The sequence below is a fragment of the Monodelphis domestica genome, chromosome 3 (genome assembly GCF_027887165.1).
Source record: "Monodelphis domestica isolate mMonDom1 chromosome 3, mMonDom1.pri, whole genome shotgun sequence".
Classification (NCBI taxonomy): Eukaryota; Metazoa; Chordata; class Mammalia; order Didelphimorphia; family Didelphidae; genus Monodelphis; species Monodelphis domestica.
Window position 1 is genome coordinate 70,064,891 of NC_077229.1, and position 16,213 is coordinate 70,081,103.

Here is a 16,213-nt window from a genome sequence, read left to right on the forward strand (position 1 = left end):
AAAAAGTATGCCCCCCAAAAGCCAGAATTCAAGAACACTTGGGTTTAAGGGGAAGGCAGAAGGAAGGTCCCAGGACACCTCCCCACAACCTAGAGCACTAAGCCTCCAGCAGCAGCAGGAACCTCTGGGCGGGCAAAGGCACTTGTCTGGAGAGTGGACTTTGCGGGCAGGGCTATGCCAGGTTCAGAGCATGGAACACAGGCAGTGGAGAAGGAGCTGGAGAGGGATTTCAGAGCTGGCAGCCTGGTCACAGAGGTGGAGACCCTCCATATTGCTCCAAACTTCCAGGAAGTTTTGGCCTCAGAGCACATCCAGGCCAACCCAGCTAAACTTAATCCCATCAAAATTCTTCAGTCGTCAGAGAAGCCCAAGCTCCAACACCCTTCCCCCACAGACTGCATGGAGAGATCATCTATCAAAGTTCCAAGAGGGGAGACTGACAGAAAACCCCAAAACCAAAAAATCAGAGGATCAAGAGCACAGACAAATACTGGGAGTAAAGAAGGGGTAAATATGAGCAAACAGAAAAGGAAGAAATAAATTACAATAGACAGCTTCTATATAGGCAACAAACAAAGAGCAAATGGGAACAGAGGAGGAGCGATCAGAAAATGATAAATCAGAAATCCAAGTGAATTAGATATAGGCTTTGGAAAAACTCAAAATGAAATTCAAAACACAATTAAGAGAGGCTGAAGACAATTAGGAAAAGAACTTAAAAACTAAGATAAGTCATCTGGAAACAGAAAATAGTGTCCTGAAAGCCAAAATCAACCAGCTTGAAAATGAGGCAAAAGAGATGAAATATGAGGCAAAGAAGATGAGAGATGAGGCAAAGAAGATGAGAGATGAGGCACAGAGGATGGAAGATGACCTCCAAAGAAAATCAGACCAGAAGGAGAAGGATGAGTAAAAAGCCAGGGATGAATTTCAGTCTTTAAGAACAAATACAACAACTAGAATTAAGTGACCTCACAAGGCAGCAGGACACTATAAAACCAAACCAAAAGTATGAAAAAATTGAGGAAAATGTGAAGCATCTCATTCACAAAACAGAAGATTGAGAAAATCCTTCGGGGAGAGAAAATTTATGAATCATTATCCTTCAGGGAGAGAAAATTTATGAATCATTGGTCTACCAGAAGACCATGACAAAAGAAAAAGACTGAACGTAATACTACAGGAAATTATTGAAGAACAAGAGGGAAAAGTAGAGATTGAAAGAATACACAGATCACCTCCTCTACTTAATCCCCAACTGACAACACCCAAGAATGTTATAGCCAAATTCAAGAACTATCAGACCAAAGAAAAGATATTACAAGTTGCCAAGAAGAAGTCATTCAGATACCATGGAACCACAGTGAGGATAACACAGGATATGGCTGCATCTACACTGAAGGACTGAAAGGCATGGAATATGATATTCTGGACAGCAAGAGAACTAGGTCTACAACCAAGAATCAACTACCCAGCAAAATTGACTATATTCTTACAGGGGAAAGTATGGTTATACAACAAAGTAGAAGAATTCCAAGAATTTGTAAAGAAAAGATCAGACCTCATCAGAAAATTTGGTGTCCAAGCACAGAACTCAAGAGAATCATCAAAATGTAATTAAAAAAGAGGGAAAAAGAACAACAACAAACCTTTTTTTAAGAGACTCAATAAGTTAAAATGATATATCCCTATAAGAAAAGAGGTCATTGGTAAATCTTAAAAACTGTTGTTATCTCCCTGGAAGCTAGAAGAACGACACTTAGAGGGAACAGTGACAAACTGTATAGGATGAAACAGCAAGACATAAATAGGTATATAGATACATGTATGCATAAATACATACACATGTGTGTATATATATATACAAATACAGCTAAAAAGAGGTTAATATTAAAAAAAATGGGAAAAGAAACAAAAGGGAATAATAAACTTACATGTCACAAAGAAGCTCATGGTGGGAGGAGGGAAAACATCAATACACTGGAAGGGTAAAAAGGTTGGAGATAGGAAATACTCTAATCTTACGTGCATTGAAATTGACCTAAAGAGGGATTGTTATCCAATGCATTGGGCCAGAGAATAGATTCGTGCCCTATAGGGGAGTAGAAGGGCAACAAACAGACTGGTGGTGAGGGAAGCAGTATAAGGGAGAGAGATGGTGAGGGGTATTTTTAAAAAGACAGTAAAAAATAAGGGGGGAATAAAGAGGGAGAGGGTAGAAAGGGAACTAAAATGAGGGTGGGAACTAATGGGACTGATTAAAAAAATCATTGGTGTAGAAGGAAATAGTGAAAGAAGAAAAGGCAGGACTAGGAGTAGAAATCAAAATGCTGCGAAATACACAGCTGGTACTCATAACTCTGAATAAGAATGGAATGAACTCACCCATAAAATGCTGAAAGGAATAGCATGTCCATGGGGACTGGATAAACCTCCAGGAATTGATGCAAAGTGAGAGGAGTAGAACCAGGAAAACATTATACATAGAGACACCGTGTAAAATGTACACTGTGGTACAATCAAATGTAATGGACTTCTCCATTAGTGGCAATGCAATGACCCTGAACAACTCAGAGGAACCTTTGAGGAAAACCAGTATCCACATTCAGAGGAAACACTGTGGGTGTAAAAACACCAAAGAAAAACAATTGCTTGAATACATGGGTCAAAGGGATATGGTTGGGGATATAGAATCTAAATGAACATCCTAGTGCAAACAAAAACATGGAAATAGGTTCTGCAAACACCTGCAAATCCTAGTGCAAACAACAACATGGAAATAGGTTCTGATCAAGGACACAAGTAATACTGAATGAAATTGCAAGTTGCCTGCAGGAAAAGGGTGAGTGGAGGGGAGGAAGGGAAATAAAGTGAGTATTGTAACAAAAAAAAAATTTTTAATTGAATTTAAAAAAAAAGAAAAACATTGGCCAACATTACTGAATGAAGATCATGGAGGATGGGCACAAGTATCCCTGAAATGCTTGGAGATGCCTTCTGTGTACCAAGGTTATAAAGACCACAAGGTTTGACTCTAAATATTGAATAAGAAGGGGATAGAGGTAACCTGCTTTCCAAGTCCTGTTGGGTTAATTTTTTAATTTTTTGAACAATTTAGATATGTTTAGAGTAGCAAAATAACCCACATGCCTAGATGAGTAAAGAAGGTCTCTTTATGTTGGCCATTTCTAAAAGTATACCTCATTCTGAACTCCCAAACCCATTTTTCCCCTCTGTCCTATTCCCCTCCTTCCAAAAAAAGTTCAAAATATACTTTTCATTGTAATCTCCCAGAAAATAGAGAAATTAAGAAATGGAAAACTCACTGTTTGTGGAGGGAGTTGGCATCTGGGGGTTATACCCTATAGTTGGGGAGGAGAGAAGAAAAAGAGAAGGAAGAAAGAAATTCAGAGGGAAGGAGAGGAGAGATTAAGGGGAGGGAAGAGAAAAAGAAGGGAAGGAAGAAGTCAGTGAAACAGATATGAAAGGAGGGGAGAGGAGAGGAGAAGAGAACAGAATGGAAGAGAATTGGACAGAAGAGAAGTGAAGACAAGGGGAGAGGGGAAATAGAGAAAAGAGAAGAATAAAAAAGAGAGAAAATATGAAGGAGAAATGAAATGAGAAGGAAAAGTAATGGTTGAGGGAAGAGGAGAGAGATGAGCAGGGAGGGAGGAAGAGAGAGAGTATACACATAAATCTTTCAGTAGGGTATCTGGGCAAACATTGAAGGAAGCATTGGAGAGATGTTCTGGGGCCCACAGGGTTGGTAAAATGGCACTTTATCATTCAAGGAACTTCCTCAATCAAGAGGGAGATTGATGGCATACATCTTTGTTTAAGGAGCCTAAGAAAAATCCAGCCACTTATGATCTTTAGAAGTAAACCCCGATATCTCTATATTTTGTCGCCACTTTGAAGGCGAGCCTACCAGGAGGGATAGAAAAAAATCATGAAGATGAAGGTGGTCTAAAAGGTAAGAATATTTTGGGGCAGGTGGGTTGTTTTCTGGAAATGGAACCACCTAGAGAAATAAAGATATATGTCCCAATTTAGGCTACTCACCATCCACATAGAGGCTTTCCTCATCTAGAATATAACCTCCGAGCCTTGTTATTCCATTAGTCTGTTGACTCAGCTCTTGGTAAATCTTCTTCTTGTCCAAGACAGGGATGGAGAAAAATTCCTGATAAGAACATATAACCTCCACTCCTGTTGCTTTCCCATTATTCATAGACCTAGAAATTGATGATTTAGACAAGAGATATCAAACATGGCCCTTCCTGAAAAATCACCTGAACAAGACTAAAGTGTAGTAGTTCCTCTCTAATTTTAAAGTGTTGATGATGAAATATATAAATATGGATAGTTTTATGAGTCAATATGCAGGAGCCAGGGATGTTGATGTACAATTTAGTGGCCTCTGTTTCCTTTTGAGTTTGACACCAGTGGTTTAATTAATGAAATTTAGTTATTCAGAAAACACACTTGAAAGAAGTGACCCACTTTGAACAATGGTTTGGAGAGAATTGTAGTTTGAGAGTTGAAAAGGGCACTGGGAGACATCAAAACCAACCTTCTCATTTTAAAGATGAAGAAATTGAGACTAAGACAAGTTATGTGACTTGCTGAGGGTCACACAGCTGCTAAGAGTCTCAGAGAGAATTTGAACTAAGGTCTTCCTGATCGAAAGCTCAGCACTCTGATCTGCTGCAATGAAATTGGCAGTGCTGTGTAAATTCACTCATATCTATGTTTACAAGTGTGTATGGGATCATATTACTTTCAGTAATTTCTTTAGAGTAGTAGAAAGACCACTGGATTTAAAATCAAAGGGACTGTGTGTTCAAATTCTGGATCTGACAGTATCTATGATCTTGGAAAAGTCACTGGAATCTCCTTGGGTCTTCGTTATTTCATCTGTAAATGAAGAGAGTGGTCCTTATGGCCTTACTATCTCTTTAAGCTTCCATTCTATAATCCTATGATTATAGAGACAGTGAATGTTGATATGATCTAATCAATTATTTTCTAAGCACTCTGTTTGTGCCTCCTTTGTTATTTCTTTCACGTGGAGTTATAAAGTTAAAGCGATTAAATTTACAACCTTGTCTTTGGAAGACTTATGGGAAAAGAAGTTTTTCTCCACCAGGGAAAGGGTAGAAGGTGCCCACAATATTTCTAATGGCTTGTTGGTTGGGGGAGGGGTTAATCCTTTACAGCTTGGAAAAGAAGGAATTGTTATTGGGAAGAAGAAGCAGCCTGTGTGTGATCTTTGTCAAATAGGAATGTTATGGTCCCTGCTATTTGAGCTTTCAAGATTCTCACCTCAGCAAGGTCACACTGCATCCAGAAAACTGAGAGCCAAGGCTGCTTCTTTCAAACAATACCTTGAACTGGAAACAAAAAGAGAGAAGGGAACTTCTGAGTACTTGTCTAGAGGAAGTCTGTATACCCAGGGATGAGGAAGGCAGCATGGAAGCAAGGAGGAAGAGGGGGAGGGGAGGGTGGGTCTCACCAGGTGCTGCAGGACAAATTCAGCAACACGGAATGTGCTGGAACCCCTTTGACCCATCTTGGTTTTGTAAAACATGTTGGTGATGGTGAAGTTGATGGTGAAGGTCTTCGAGTTGAAGCTCCCTGCTGCTGTACAGAAGGGAAAGATACCCAATTGTCTGAGCCTTACAAATGTTATTCAAATGAGAAAAAATGTTTTGTAAACCTTAAAGATCTATCTAAATGCTAGTTATTGTGGTGAAAATTATCATGATCATGACCATTATTCCAGGTGTCACTGTTCTAGTCCTTCCTCAGAGGAAAACTGAGGATACCTCTACTGTCCTTTTTTCTGGCAGTATTAAAAATTGTGGACTTGGGAGTCAGAAGACTTGTATTCAAATCATGGCCCTGCCATATCCTATGTTTTTGCCTTAGTTTCTTCACATGTAAAATGAGGAGGTTAAATCCAGTTTCAAGAGTAAGAACTCATTACTTGACAAAAATTGCTTGTAATACTGAAAATTAGTCCGGGAGAAACTAGGGATAGACTGATATCTTGCTTGACATAACAAAGTAAACTCCAAATTGGGTATATGAGTTAGCTACCTAAAAGGTGATATAAAGAAATGAGAGTTATCAGGAAAATTGATTCGTTCATTTTAATGGACAGAGGGACAGTTCATGTTCACATGAGGGATAGATAGGACAGCAAGTTTAAATGGACCACGTGTTGCCAACTTAAATTTAGTTTTTCCTCCAAAACAAAACCAATGTAGGTAAAATGAGAAGGGAAATGAGTAACTGGAGAGAAAAAATCTTTGCTTCATATTCTTCTGATAAGGGTCTCATTTCCTATTTCCAATAATTGAAATTTATAAGAATAGAAGCCAAGGGCAGAGCCAAGATGGTGGAGAAGATACACATCCCTCATCTGATCTCTATCAAATTGCACCCAAAAACCTGATACAATGTCCTAAAATGAATTCTGAAAGAGTATGTCACACAAAAAAAGACAAACAAATGATTTTCCAGCACAAAACGACTTTAAAGACCGGCAGGACAGATGATGTGTACAGAGGTGGAGGTGGAAGTAGAGCACAGTGCACCAGAGCAGACCCCATCAAGCCAAAAGGATTTACCCACAACTGAAGCAACAGGAAAGGCTTCTGGAGCATTCATCCCCAGTCAATAAGGGGGTGAGAGATCAGACAGTTGCTCAGAAGGAGATTACAGGAATCCCTTTGCTTACAATGCAGGTGATTTTCTTGTTGCATTGCTCATATTCAGAAACAGATCCCAGTCTGTGGGGGAGATCTCAAGGTGGAGGAGTGCTAGCAGACAGGAGTGCTTGTAGCCACAGGGGAGCAGTAGACTCTCCCTGGTCACATTTCAAAGTGGAGGAAAATGACTGGGGTTACTCAGAAGCCAGAATTTAGATCAGAAGGCTATTAAAAACACCTTTGTTTGCAAGATACCACATCTGAAGAACTGAAAGAAGATAGATCCCCAGAGAGTATACTCTGAAGGCAGCTGTACAAAGAACCTGAAACTGAGAACAGTGCTCCATTCACCACAGGTACAGATTCCAAGTTTAACAGTCTCTTTTTATTTTTTTAAATTTTATTTAATTAGTTAATTTAGAATATTTTTCCCTCGTTACATGAATCATGTTCTTTCCCTCACATCCCTCACACCCTCCCTCCTGTAGTCAGCGTGAAATTCCACTGGGTTTTACAGGTGTCCTTGATCAAAACCTATTTCCATATTATTGATGTTTACACTAGGGTGATAATTTAGAGTCTACATCACCAATCATATCCCCATTGACCCATATGGTCAAGCAATTGTTTTTCTTCTGTGCTTCTGCTCCCACAGTTTTTCCTCTGAATGTAGATAATGGTTTTTTTTTCATAAATCCTACCGAATTGTTTTCAATCATTGCATTGCTGGTAATAGAGAAGTCCATAATATTTGATCGTACCACAGTGTATCAGTCTCTGTGTACAATGTTCTCCTGGTTCTGTTCTCCTCACTCTTACATCAATCCTGGAGGTCATACCAGTTCACATGGAATTCCTCCAGTTCACTATTCCTTTGAGCACAATAGCATTCCATCTCCAACATATACCACAATTTGTTCAACTATTCCCAAATGGAGGGCATCCCTTCATTTTCCAATTTTTTTTGCCACCACAAAGAGCTCAGCTATGAATATTCTTGTTCAAGTCTTTTTCCTTATCTCTTTGGGGTATAATCCCAGCAGTGCTATAGCTGGATCAAAGGGCTAACTACCTCTTTTGAAATGAAAAGGAAAGGGGTGGAAATGAGCAAATAACAGAAAAAAAAAGAAACACAATAGAGAAAGCTACTTTGGTAACAGAAAAAACAAAACCAATGCTGGTGAACCCAAAATTCGCAATAAAAACAGGGATTGCTCTCAATCCCAAAAAATGAATTAATGGAGGAAGCTCAATAAGAGGTTTAGAAATCAAATAAGAGAAGCTCCAAGAAAATTTGGGAGAAGTAATGAGAATGATACAGGAAACCATGAAAAATAAAGTCAACACATCCTAGAGAATCAACCAAAAAGCTAAACGAAATTATCAACAACTTTAGCAAAGTTGCAGGATACAAAATAAACCCGCATAAGTCATCAGCATTTCTATACATCTTCAACACAGCTCAGCAGCAAAAACTAGAAAGAGAAATCCCATTCAAAATCACCTTAGACAAAATAAAATACCTAGAAATCTATCTCCCGAGACAAATACAGGAACTATATGAACACAACTACAAAACACTCTCCACACAAATAAAACTAGACTTGAGCAATTGGAAAAGCATTAACTGCTCATGGGTAGGACGAGCCAATATAGTAAAAATGACCATCTTACTCAAACTTATCTATCTATTTAGTGCCATACCCATAGAACTTCCAAAAAATGTCTTTACTGATTTAGAAAAAAAACATAACAAAGTTCATTTGGAATAACAGAGGATCAACGATATCCAGGGAAATAATGAAAAAAAAATACAAAGAAAGGGGGCCTTGCAGTCCCAGATCTCAAACTATATTACAAAGCAGCAGTCATCAAAACAATTTGGTACTGGCTAAGAGACAGAAAGGAGGATCAGTGGAATAGACGTGGGGCAAGTGACCTCAGCAAGACAATATATGATAAACCCAAAGATCCCGGCTTTGGGGTCAAAAATCCACAATTCGATAAAAACTGCTGGGAAAATTGGAAGACAGTATGGGAAAGATTAGATTTGGATCAACACCTCAGACCCTACACCATGATGAATGCAAAATGGGTGAATGACTTGAACATAAAAAGGAAACTATAAGTAAATTAGGCGAACACAGAATAGTATATATGTCAGACCTTTGGGAAGGAAAATACTTTAAAACCACGCAAGACATAGAAAGAGCCACAAAATGTAAAATAAATAATTTTGACTACATCAAACTAAAAAGCTTTTGTACAAACAAAACCAATATAACTAAAATCAGAAGGGAAACAACAAATTGGGAAAAAATCTTCATAGAAACCTCTGACAAAGGTTTAATTACTCATATTTATAATGAGCTAAATCAATTGTACACAAAATCAAGCCATTCTCCAATTGATAAATGGGCAAGGGACATGGATAGGCAGTTCTCAGATAAAGAAATCAAAACTATTAATAAGCACATGAAAAAGTGCTCTACATCTCTTATAATCAGAGAGATGCAAATCAAAACAACTCTGAGGTATCACCTCACACCTAGCAGATTGGCTAACATGACAGCTATGGAAAGTAATGAATGCTGGAGGAGAAGCGGCAAAGTAGGGACACTAATTCATTGCTGGTGGGGTTGTGAGTTGATCCAACCATTCTGGAGGGCAATGTGGAACTATGTCCAAAGGGAGATTGAAGACTGTCTGCCCTCTGATCTAGCCATAGCACTACTGGGTTTGTACCCCAAAGAGATAATGAGGAAAAAGACTTGTACAAGAATATTCATAGCTGCACTCTTTGTGGTGGCCAAAAATTGGAAAATGAGGGGATGCCCATCAATTGGGGAATGGCTGAACAAATTGTGGTATATGTTGGTGATGGAATACTATTGTGCTAAAAGGAATAATAAAGTGGAGGAATTCCATGGAGACTGGAACAACCTCCAGGAAGTGATGCAGAGCAAAAGGAGCAGACCAGGAGAACATTGTACACAGAGACTAATACACTGTGGTACAATCGAAGGTAATGGACTTCTCCATTAGAGTCAATGCAATGTCCCAGAACAACTTGCAGGAATCTAGAAAACACTATCCACAAGCAGAGAATAAATTGTGGGAGTAAAAACACCGATGAAAAGCAACTGCTTGACTACAGGGGCTGAGTGGAAATGACTGAGGAGAGACTCTAAATGAACACCCTAGTGCAAATACCAACAACATGGAAATGGGTTCGAATCAAGAACACATGTGAAACCCAGTGGAATCACGCTTCGGCTATGGGGTGTTGTGGAGGAAAAGAAAATGATCTTATCTCTAATGAATAATGCTTGGAAATGATCAAATAAAATTATTTTTAAAAAAGTCAACACATTGGCAAAGGAGGCAAAAAAATATTGAAGAAATTAATACCTTTAAATCACAATAGGGACTTCCAGGTAAGCATGGCTGCAGAGTAGATGCAGCTTGCTTCCTCTCCTCAGACCCAATGACAAACACAACTGCAAAAAACCCTCCCAAAATAAAAAACAACCATCCTCATAAGAATGGAAAGACCCCACAACAAGGCGAAGCTCTGAAGGTAGGAGGGATTCTGTCACCTCCACAATATAAGGGAACAAAAAGCTCACACACTCTCCCCTCACCCACCAAACAGCTGGAGACAGAGTTAAAGTCAGCAGTGTCCAGAATCAACAAGAGAGGGAGGGGTACCCCAGGAATGAACGGGCAGTCCCAGGTGTGGGGACCTGAAAAAGATACGGTCCTTCTCCTGAGAGTACTAACACCTGAAACCCCGGCAGGCAGGCAAGGGGAGTACAGATCTCAGGCACCCAGAACTAGCGTACTGTAGTCACCAAGTCCACGAAGGGATCCCCTGAGGTGAGCAAGAGGCACCTACAGGTCTTGGGAATTAGCTAAGACCACCAAAGCCTTTCACCTGAGAGCACTAACTCCCAAAACACTGGAAGGCTGGAAAGGGGAGTCCTTGGGCTTGAGGCCTCAAATAGCAGGATAGAACAAACTGAAAAGGAAAACCAGGCTTTAAAGATCAGAATCAGGCAACTGGAAGACAATGATCTTGCAAAAGAGCAAGAATTAATAAATCAAAACCAAAAGACTAAAAAATTAGAAGAGAACATAAAATATCTCACTGACAAGGTGACAGACCTGGAATATAGAGGAAAGAGACAATCTGAGAATAATTGGCCTACCAGAAAAGCCAGAAATAAATAGTAATCTTGACATCATCATACAAGATATCATCAAAGAAAACTGCCCAGAGATTCTAGAATAAGGGGGCAATACAGGCATTGAAAGAGTTCATAGAACACCCTCTACACTAAATCCCCAAAAGACAACTCCTAGAAAGTTAGCCAATTTCCAAAGCTTTCAATCAAAAGAAAAAATCTTACAAGAAGCCAGAAAAAGACAACTTAGATATAAAGGAATGCCAATCAGGGACACAGAAGACCTTGCAATTTCCACTCTGAATGACCGTAAAGCATGGAACATGATTTCAGAAAGGCAAGAAAGCTGGGTCTTCAACCAAAAATCAGCTATCCATAAAAACTGACTATATACTTCCAGGGAAAAGTATGGGCATTCAACAAAATAGAAGACTTCCAAGTTTTTGTAAAGAAAAGACCAGAGCTCTGTGGAAAGTTCAACATTCAAACACAAAGAGCAAGGAAAACTTGAGAAGGTAAATTATGAAGGAAAGGGAAAAGGAGAAAAATGTTATCTTTTTCTTTTATTCAAACTCTCTTCTATAAGAACTACATTTATATCAAATTATATATATTAATATGTGGGGAAAATGTAATGTGTAACTCAAAAGTTGTATGCATCATTAGAGTAGTTAGAAGAATCACACATAGGGAATGATTGGGGCATTAAGACAATATGGAGAAAAGGGGGTGAAAGAAATAAAAAGGGAGGGTGTGAATCATTGATGGTACTAAGATATACTTCAAGAAATAGAAAAAAACTAAATAGAATAATCTTTCTCACACAAAGATACACATGGAAAGGGGAGGGGAAGGGATTTCCTATAGGGAGGAGAGGAAGAAAGTGCTAACTGGTATTACTTACACCTTACTCTCAGTGAAATCATCTCTGAGAGCTTAGAATATTTAGATCCATTGGCATCTTGAACTTTATCTTATCCAACAAGGTAAGATAGAAGGGGAAATTAAGTAAGGGTGGGGGGAATGAGAATAAAAAGGTAGGGAAGGAGAAGTGGGAGGGGAAGGGAAGAAAAAGGGAGGGGCTAGAAAGGGAAGCATATCAAGGGAAGCGACTAGGGGGACTAATCTAAAGTAAATCACTGGTATAAAAGGTTATAGCTAAAGAACAAAGGTCAGAATTAAGGGAGGATATCAAAATGCCAGGGAATCCACAAGTGACAATCATAACTTTGAATGTGAATGGGATGAACTGACCCATAAAACATAGACAAATAGCAGAATGGATTAGAATCCAAAACCCTATCATATGTTGACTTTAGGAAACACATATGAAGCAGGTTGATACTTGCAAGGTTAGAATTGAAGGATGGAGTAAGACCTTCTGGGCCTCAACTGATAGAAAGAAGACAGGAGTTGCAATCATGATATCTGATAAAGCCAAAGCAAAAATAGACCTGATCAAAAGGGATAGGGAAAGTAAATATATTCTGTTAAAAGGGAGTCTACACAATGGGGAATTATCACTAATCAACATGTATGCACCAAATAGCAAAGCACCCAAATTTTTAATGGAAAAACTAGAAGAATTGAAGGAGGAAATAGACAGTAAAACCATATTAGTGGGAGACTTGAAACAACCACTATCAAATGTAGTAAATCAAACCAAAAAATAAATAAGAAAGAGGTAAAAGATGTGAATAAAATATTAGAAAAATTAGAGTTAATAGACATATGGAGAAAAATAAATAGGGACAAAAAGGAATACACCTTCTGCTCAGCACCACATGGCACATTCACAAAGATAGATCATACACTAGGTCACAGAAACATGGCATACAAATGCAGAAAAGCAGAAATAATAAATGCAACCTTTTCAGATCATAAGGCAATAACAATAATGATCAGTTAGGGTACATGGAGACCCAAATCAAAAATTAATTGGAAATTAAATAATATGATACTCCAAAATTGGTTAGTTAGAGAAGAAATCATAGAAACAATAATTTCATTGAGCAAAATGACAATGGTGAGACATCCTTTCAAACCTTATGGGATGCAGCCAAAGCAGTACTCAGAGGAAAATTCATATCCTTGAGTGCATATATTAACAAATTAGGGAGAGCAGAGATCAATCAATTGGAAATGCAAATAAAAAAACTTGAAAGCGAACTAATTAAAAACCCCCAGAAGAAAACCAAACTAGAGATGCTAAAAATTAAGGGTGTAGCAGCCCAGCCCATAGACATTATGGGGAAACAAGGAATGTGAGTGAGCACATGGCCATTCTGTGCATGGCAATGAATTTTATTGCCAGCATGGCTGAAGTTTAGGCGCGAAACCTTGCTTTCCTTTGTCCCACTCACCTGAGGAGTATAACCCCACCTTCACCTTGTCATAGGTTGTATTATCCAATAGGGATACCCCAGGTAACTCATCCATATGTATTGAGGTATCATATAACTGTTCAATATGTATTGAGCTGGCAAGACTATAAATAAACAAGCTCCAGTAAGCTCCCCCCACTTGATCAGCATCCCCAGGTTTGGCAAGTAGCATCTTCTCCCCTGTCTCTCTCTCTCTTCTCTATCTTTCTCACTAAGGCCTGGTCTTTAGGCCAGGCCTGCCTTACTTCCTCTCTTTCTCCTAATGCTACCTAGCATTATCTACCTCTTGTAGTTTCTGATCTCCTTTCCATCTGAGCTAGCTTTATCCTCTGACCAGTGCGGTGTTAAATTGAGATCATTGGGTGGTTTCAGCCTGAATAATTACACTCAGTGGTCGGAGCTTAGCTGTGGCTCATATAAATAATATTTGTCTACTGACTCGGTTATTCACATCTCTAAAGTCGGCTCGTTCACGCCCTTCGCGGGATAAAAACTTCTACCCTATCTCTATCCTCTCTTTCTCCCCTTGCAGCCTCTTGCAGGCCGAGAGCGGCACCTGGTGCCCACGTGCCTAGGACCTACACCTGGCACTTTCTCGTGGCGTTCTACCTTTATTTCTCACAGCAATAGGGAGGGCGCGCCCCAGGACGCGAAGGATTTTTTCAGGCTTGGCTGAACGGTGCCAAAAGACGATTCCCTTCGGGTCTGGCCAACAGAAGGTGAGTTGTTCTCAGAGATGGGTTTGACTATTTCCTCCCATGCAGGTTATATACGACTCCTCATGTCGTTAATTGAACAGGGAGGTAGGAAGGTCTCCAAAGTGCAGATCAAAGCCTTGCTACGAGTAATTCAAAAGGCTTTCCCAGCCTTCCCAGCCGCAGGGACGCTAGAAGTTGCGCAATGGGACCGAATTGGACAATCTTTAAAGGACTATCAAAAGGAAGGTAACAGAGTCAGGAAAACGGTATTTAACACCTGGTCAATTATCAGAACTATTCTAGAGGATTTAGCTATTTGAACCTCTAATGCAGGGGAGAAGGAATTGCCACAGACTCAGGAATTAAAAAAGCAGGATTTCACACCCACTGCTCCTGAGGCAACTGATGGGGGAAGGGAAGGAGAGTGTTCAGGATGGTCTAGGGATCCTCCAGAGGCCCCAGGCTATAATTCGAAGGGGAGTAAAACAAAAGAGTCATTTGCAACTCCAAAGCTGTATCCTTCCTTAGACACTCTGACCCCTCCCCCTCCCACTCCTCCCTCAGACTACGGGTTGGCTTCACGAGCCTCCCTCGTGGCCACCCCACCCCCACCTTGCTCGCCTGAAGTTTCTAAGCCTTATTCACCCAGGAATGAGCTGATCTCGCCTACTCAAAAAGGCAAGGAGGACATTTCTGCTTTCCCAGTCAGGTATATAGAGGACCCTGAGGATGCCAACAGACGCATTGCTCAGCATAAGCCCATAGACTGTAAGGTCTTGAAAATGCTCAGAAGCAGTGTATTGAAAAACGGGGCAATCGCGCCATTCACATTAGCGCTCCTCAGTAATCTGGCTCAACAGACACTCACACCGGCTGACTGGTACCTGGCAGCCGAGTCCGCCCTCAGCGGAGGTGACTATTTGACCTGGAAACTGAAATTCCATGATCTATGTTCCCTGCAGGCCTCCGAGAACAGGCAGGCAGGAATCAATGTGCCCTTTGAACAATTGGTAGGGCAAGGAGAATTCGAACCTATTGCTAGGCAAATTACAGCGACAGAGCAGGTTTTTAACCAGATAGCCAGCGCTGCCACTAGGGCATGGAGAGCCCTACCCGGGAAGGATTCAGAGAGCCTGTACACAGAGATTATCCAAAAGCAAAACGAATCTTTTGCTGACTTTGTGGATAGGCTCAGTACAGAAGTCCGCAGACATATCCCTCACGAAGATGCAGCTAAGGTTCTCATTAGGGACCTTGCTTTTTTAAATGCTAATGAACAGGCCAGGAGAGCTTTAGCTCCCATTAAAGCTACAGGGACCCTGACAGATTTTTTAAGAGCTTGCCAAGACATAGGCATGGGTGAGACACGAACTATTTTAACAGTACGTGAGCAGCCAAGAATGCCTAAAGGACAATGCCATGCGTGCGGCAGGAGAGGTCACTATCGTAGAGCATGTCCAAATAAAAGATCAGGAAAGACTCCAGATATCTGCCCCAAATGCGAAAAGGGCAGGCACTGGGCTTCTGCGTGCAGAGCTAGCAATAAGCGACGTCTCCCCAAAACAGGGTCTAACACCCAGTTAAACTAGACTTCGGGCTAGCCTTGAGCCCGGGAGTAAATCAGGGCAGAACCGTGAGATATTCTTTTCGATTCCCTATAATTGCAGCCAAAAGCATAGTACTAAAAGAGAAGTCAGAACCTACTCGCATTCCAGCTAGCTTTCGTTTTCCAGTACCTCGCGGTGTTAAAGGGTTAATACTAGGCGACCCTGACCTCATTGCAAAAGGTTTAGAAATCTTTCCTACATTGTTTCAGGATAAGGAGACCAATGGGCTCCACATCCTGGCTGCTGCAAAGCCAGCATTTTGCATTTCAAAGGACACTAATCTAGCCTACCTGACCATATTCCCTGAAGCTGATTTCCCTCTAAAGAGCAAGCTTCAAAAAAGCAGCCTTGACTCCACAGCCCATGGATTGTTTTGGTCTCAAAAAGTGACTCAGGATAGGATGGTAATGTCTTTGTTTGTAGAAGACAGGATTATATCAGGTATCCTGGATTCTGGAGCAGACATCTCGGTGATCTCTGCTACGGATTGGCCAGAATCATGGGAAGTCATTGAACCTCACCAGAAGTTAATAGGCATAGGCACTCCTGAGCACATTCTCCAATCAGCGAATACTTTATCGTGGTCTGATAGTGAGGGACATAGAGGTGTATTTAAACCTT